The following is a 5484-nucleotide window of genomic DNA, read 5'->3' on the forward strand; positions in this document are numbered from 1 at the left end:
TAGAAAATATATTGATTCTACCCAAAACTAGCGTTTACTATCAGCTCCACTTATTCTGCTGGAGACCAGGACCCTGGTTCTTTTAATAGGTCATGTGCCTCACGCACTGATAGTGCTAGTTTAGTAAAAGAGTGGTAGAAATATTTGAGTAGTAGTGAAACTTGCGTAAATGTAAATAATGTCTGAAGACAAAGAAAACGGCATATGTGGTATAAAAAAGCTGAAGGGATCGTCGGACTACCCTAACTGGAAGTTCCTGGTACGTAATTACCTTGAAAATAAAAACTGGTGGGAGGTAATATCGAAAGATGTAGTAAATGCTGACATAGACCGGAAAGCACGAACAACTATTTGCCTGTTGTTGGAGCCAGAGTGCTTTACCCACGTCTACAATGCGAAGACTGCCAAAGAAGCCTGGAACAACCTGAAGAACGCCTATGAAGATAAAGGTTGGGGCAGACGTATCCACATACAGCGAGAGCTCTTTAACTGTAAGTTGGAGAATTTCAATTCTATGGAGAGCTACATATCCAAAGTGACGTACCTTGCACAGCAATTGGATGATATTGACGCAAAAATCCAAGAAAATTGGTTAATATCGATTTTGCTCGGTGGTTTGACGGCGGAGTACAGCCCCCTCATAATGGCTGTAGATAATAGTGGCCAACCAATCACGTTAGAGCAAATTAAGACGAAATTGTTGCAAGAAGGAGGTCGTCAAAGCAAGTTCAACACAGACTACGAGCAAGCGTTAGTGACACGTAAAGCACGAAACGATGCCAGATCTACACCTAAACCTAACGATCGTAAGCAGAAGTTTGTTTATAAGTGCTACAGGTGCCACCAGGAAGGACATAAGGCGTCCGAATGCAAGGAGCGTACCAAGACCGCGAATGTCTGCCTGAACACTAAGGAGGCGATTGACAAAGATAAGTGGTATCTTGACAGTGGATGCTCTAACCACCTTACCCATGACAAGAGTAAGTTGTTGTCTTATAAACCTGAAAGAGGCAGCATGAAAATATCGGTAGCAAACGGTGAGAAATTACAAGTAAAAGGACGGGGGAACGCTGAGCCCCAAGTCAGCGAGAACGAAAAATTAAATTTAGAAAACGTTATGCATGTTCCCGATTTGTCCATGAATTTAATTTCGGTAAGCGACTTAACCAAGAAGAAATGTAAAGTTATATTCGACGAAAAAGGTTGCGTAATTCAAAAGAAGAACCGAACTATTGCAAGTTGTAAAGAGGTCGATGGCATTTACGAGTTGACAGAAAAGAAAAACAACGTCGTGTATTTGACACTGTCAAAACAAAATGAAAACATTTCTAACGTTTGGCATAAGCGCTTGGCCCATTTATCCCGAAATTATATGGTGAAAATGAAAAACATCGTGACCGGTATGCAATTTAAGAGCACAGATTTGTGCGAACCATGTATTCCCTGCATTGAAGGAAAGACGTGCAAGAGTCCCTTTAAAAACAAAGGTACGAGAGCCACGGATGTTCTGCAAATCGTTCATACTGATTTATGCGGACCCATGGAAGAGCCGTCGTTCGGAGGTTCGAGGTATGTTCTGCTTTTTATCGACGATTATACTCGAAAGACTCATGTTTATTTTTTGAAAAATAAAAGTCAAACTTTCGATAAGTTCCGTGAATATAAGGCGGAAGTAGAGAATGAGACGAGTAAATCGATTAAAATCTTAAGATCGGATGGAGGTGGAGAGTACTGTAATGCAATATTTAATGCTTTCTTGAAGTCTGCAGGAATAAAACACCAGACGACTGTACCCTACACGCCTGAGCAGAATTCTGTTGTTGAGAGAGCTAATCGTACGATCATCGAAAAAGCAAGAACACTACTGTCAGAATCGAACTTGAGCAAAAAATATTGGGCGGAGGCTGTAAATACTGTTGTTTATTTGAAGAACAGGAGCCCCACGAAAGCTTTGAATAATGCAGTGCCTGAAAAGCTTTGGACTGGAAAAGACGTGGATGTCAGTCATCTGAGAATATTTGGTTGTTTGGCTTATCGACTTATACCAAAACAAAAGAGACGTAAATTGGATATGAAGACAGAACCAATGATTTTCATAGGATATCCAGACAATCAGAAAGGTTTTCGTCTGATGAATCCACAGACGGGTGAGGTGACAACTGCGAGAGACGTAAAATTTTTAGAAAATGTGTTTCTTCAAAAAGAGAACGTCAATAAGTCGTCAGAAGTCGTCATTAACCTCGATACGGACTCTGATAGTCAGCCCTGTTTATCAAATGGATCCACGGGTGTTCCTGAAGTATCGGAAGTGCACGAGAATGAGTTTCTTGACGCTGTAGACGAGAACATAGAAGGACCTGAACCTGAAATACCTGAGCATGAGCACGTACCTGATGAGGTGGTCACCAATGGCGAAGTGATAATACCTGGCCTATCAGACAGGAGGTATCCTCAGAGAGAACGCAGACAAGTTGATCGGTACGGTTGCAATGTTATGTATGCCAAAGAGAGCAATCTTGATGGAGATCCTGTCACCATAGAGGAAGCATTGGCGAGACCGGACAGCGAATTATGGCTGAAAGCTATAGATGATGAACTTACGTCACTGAAGGAGAACCAGACCTGGACGTTAGTGGATCTACCAGCTGATAAGAAGCCAATCCAATGCAAATGGGTGTTCAAGATCAAGAAAGATAGCGACGGCAAGGTAACGAAGTACAAGGCTAGACTCGTAGCGAAAGGGTTCACACAGGTATGTGGTGTAGATTATACGGAGACCTACTCTCCGGTAGTTAGAAGCTCTACTCTACGATTATTGTTCTCGCTAGCTGCTGAATACGATTGGTTTATTGACCAATGGGATGTCACGACTGCATTTTTATACGGGAAGATAAAAGAGGATATTTACATGCTTCAGCCGAAAGGAGCAGTCGCCAAAGGTCAAGAAACCAAGGTATGTAAGCTGCAGCGATCTCTGTATGGTTTGAAACAAGCGTCTAATGCTTGGTTCAAAGAGTTAGACAGTGAAATGTTAAATTTAGGCTTTGTACAATCAAAAATAGAACCGTGTTTGTATCAAAAACAGTTTAAAGGTAACAAGAAGTTAATTGTCGTGATCTATGTTGATGATCTTTTTATATTTGGCGATTGTGAACAGGAAAAGCAAAGATTAAAATCAGGTTTGCTTGACAAGTTTAAAGTGAAGGACTTAGGCGCGGCTAGACATGTTTTAGGCATGAGACTGAGACGAGAGAAGGGACTTATCCATCTCGATCAGGAACAGTTTATTTTGGACTGCTTGAGGGACTTTAACATGACAGAAGCTAAGCCGGTAACTACTCCAATGGAAGTAGGAATGAAATTAGAGAGATCGACTGATTCCCAATGCCACCTACCATACCAAAATTTGATAGGATGCCTAAATTATTTAGCCTGTAATACGCGACCAGACATTGCACACGCCGTAAGTGTACTTTCTCAATTTAATTCATGTTATGATGAAATACACTTTAAGTGCGCGAAACGGGTCCTAAGGTATTTAAAAGGTACGTCTAACGTGTGTCTCACTTTTCGCAAAACAGGTGATTTAGACTTACGTGGCTATGTAGACGCAGATTGGGGTGGCGCGCTCGATCGCAAATCCTTCACGGGGTTAATTTTCAAGTTAGGCTACAATATTGTTTCTTGGGAAAGCAAAAAACAGGCGACAGTATCATTGAGCTCTACAGAGGCAGAGTACGTAGGGCTGAGCCAAGCTTCAAAGGAAGCATTATATTTGCGTAGTTTACTGAACAGTTTGACTACTGGAGGGAGTAAACCTGTAGTCATTTTTAATTGCAGCCAACAAAATGATGCATAATAGGACAAAACAAATTGACATTAAGTATCATTTTATCCGTGAGTGTGTACTGGCTAATAAGGTTGAAATAAGGTATATGTCAACAGATAAAATGATAGCGGACATTTTAACTAAAAGTGTTTCTGGCCCGAAGTTAAAAGGTTTTTTGAAGGATTTATCCCTGTCTGTCCACGCATGTAGGGGTGGACGAGAAGATCTTGGGGTCGTGGATGAGGTGAGTTAAATGACACTCGTAGTCCAATACATGCACGTATAATGATTAACTTGGGTGATACATAGGTAGATGTTAAGATATCACTGTAAGCGGACGGGCACGACCGTCCGTCGCAAGATTGCTGAGAGAATTGGCCGCTGCCGGCCCCACTACTCCGCGCCCCGCACCATGCATTGCGTCGGCGACGGCTCCCGAAGATTCCCGAGCAAAGACGAGGCGTTAACATCCTCCGCGGCGTTGAAAGCATACTGCTTTCAAGGGATCAGATGCTGAAGACTGAATTTTAGGGATCGGTTTGATCATCCTTTGACTTGTTGTCCTCGTCATCGGGTTCAGGATCAGTTGGCAGAAGACACATCTTGTTTACGGCCCTTTTGATTGGACCTTTCTCCGTCAATATATCGGCGACCCGACAAACACCGTCAGGGCCATTGTAGAGATGAATGACGCGCCCCATGCGCCATTGTAACGGCATCAGATTGTCTTCTTTGAGTAGGACGAGATCTCCAATCTGGATTCCTCTCTGATTGGTTTTCCATTTTACGCGCTGTTGAAGCTCAGCCATAAATTCGCGACGCCATCTTTCCCAAAACTGCTGCCGAAGAAGCTCGATGCGCTTGTATCTGGTAACTGGATTGCCCGTGACGGGTAGAGATGGCACAGATGAAGTCAGTGGCCGAGTAATCAAAAAATGCCCTGGGGTAAGGGGACTCAAATCGTTGGGGTCTGATGAAAGAGGAGTGATTGGACGAGAATTTAGGATAGCCTCTGTTTGCACAAAAAGAGTAGTCAACTCCTCAAACGTCAGGTTTGCGTTACCAGCAATACGTTTTAAATGAAACTTGGCTGCTCGGACGCCAGCCTCCCATATTCCGCCAAAGTTAGGCGCGTACGCGGGAATGAATTTAAAATCAATCGACTCGTTAGCTGCGTAATCCGAAACTGGATGACGGCTGGACCGTAAAACTCTACCTAGCTCATTGTGCGCGCCTACAAAGTTTTTTCCGTTATCACAGTAAATTACCTCGGGCTTGCCACGACGCGATACGAACCTGCGCAGACACAATATGAAAGCTTCGGTGGATAAATCGCTAACCACCTCAAGGTGAATCGCCTTGGAGGCGAGGCAAACAAAGACGCATAGGTAGGCTTTAGTATTACGACTGCCGCGTCCCTTCTTATTAGCTATCATGAAAGGACCGGCGAAGTCAATCCCAGTAGAATGGAAAGCGGAACTTGTTTGTACTCTTACGCTCGGTAGATCACCCATTATAGGCTGAACTGTTTTGCCTCGTTGCCTAACACAGTCAACACATCTTTGAGATATACTTCGAGCTAAATTCCTACCACCTACTGGCCAGAACTCTTCACGTAGTGATGATAAAATCAACTGAGCACCGGCGTGATACAA

The 5484-nt window shown here is 43.2% G+C and overlaps 1 long non-coding RNA gene across 1 annotated transcript; it reads left to right on the top strand.

Annotated features, from left to right (window-relative positions):
• Positions 1 to 1389: 1389 nt before the first annotated feature.
• On the top strand, positions 1390 to 1806 carry LOC134794618 (uncharacterized). The gene is made up of 2 exons (XR_010144699.1): positions 1390 to 1569; positions 1763 to 1806. It is a non-coding gene; the product is annotated as an uncharacterized LOC134794618 (long non-coding RNA).
• The last annotated feature ends 3678 nt before the right edge of the window (positions 1807 to 5484 follow it).

The sequence above is a fragment of the Cydia splendana genome, chromosome 10, assembly GCF_910591565.1.
Source record: "Cydia splendana chromosome 10, ilCydSple1.2, whole genome shotgun sequence".
In the NCBI taxonomy this organism is placed as follows: Eukaryota; Metazoa; Arthropoda; class Insecta; order Lepidoptera; family Tortricidae; genus Cydia; species Cydia splendana.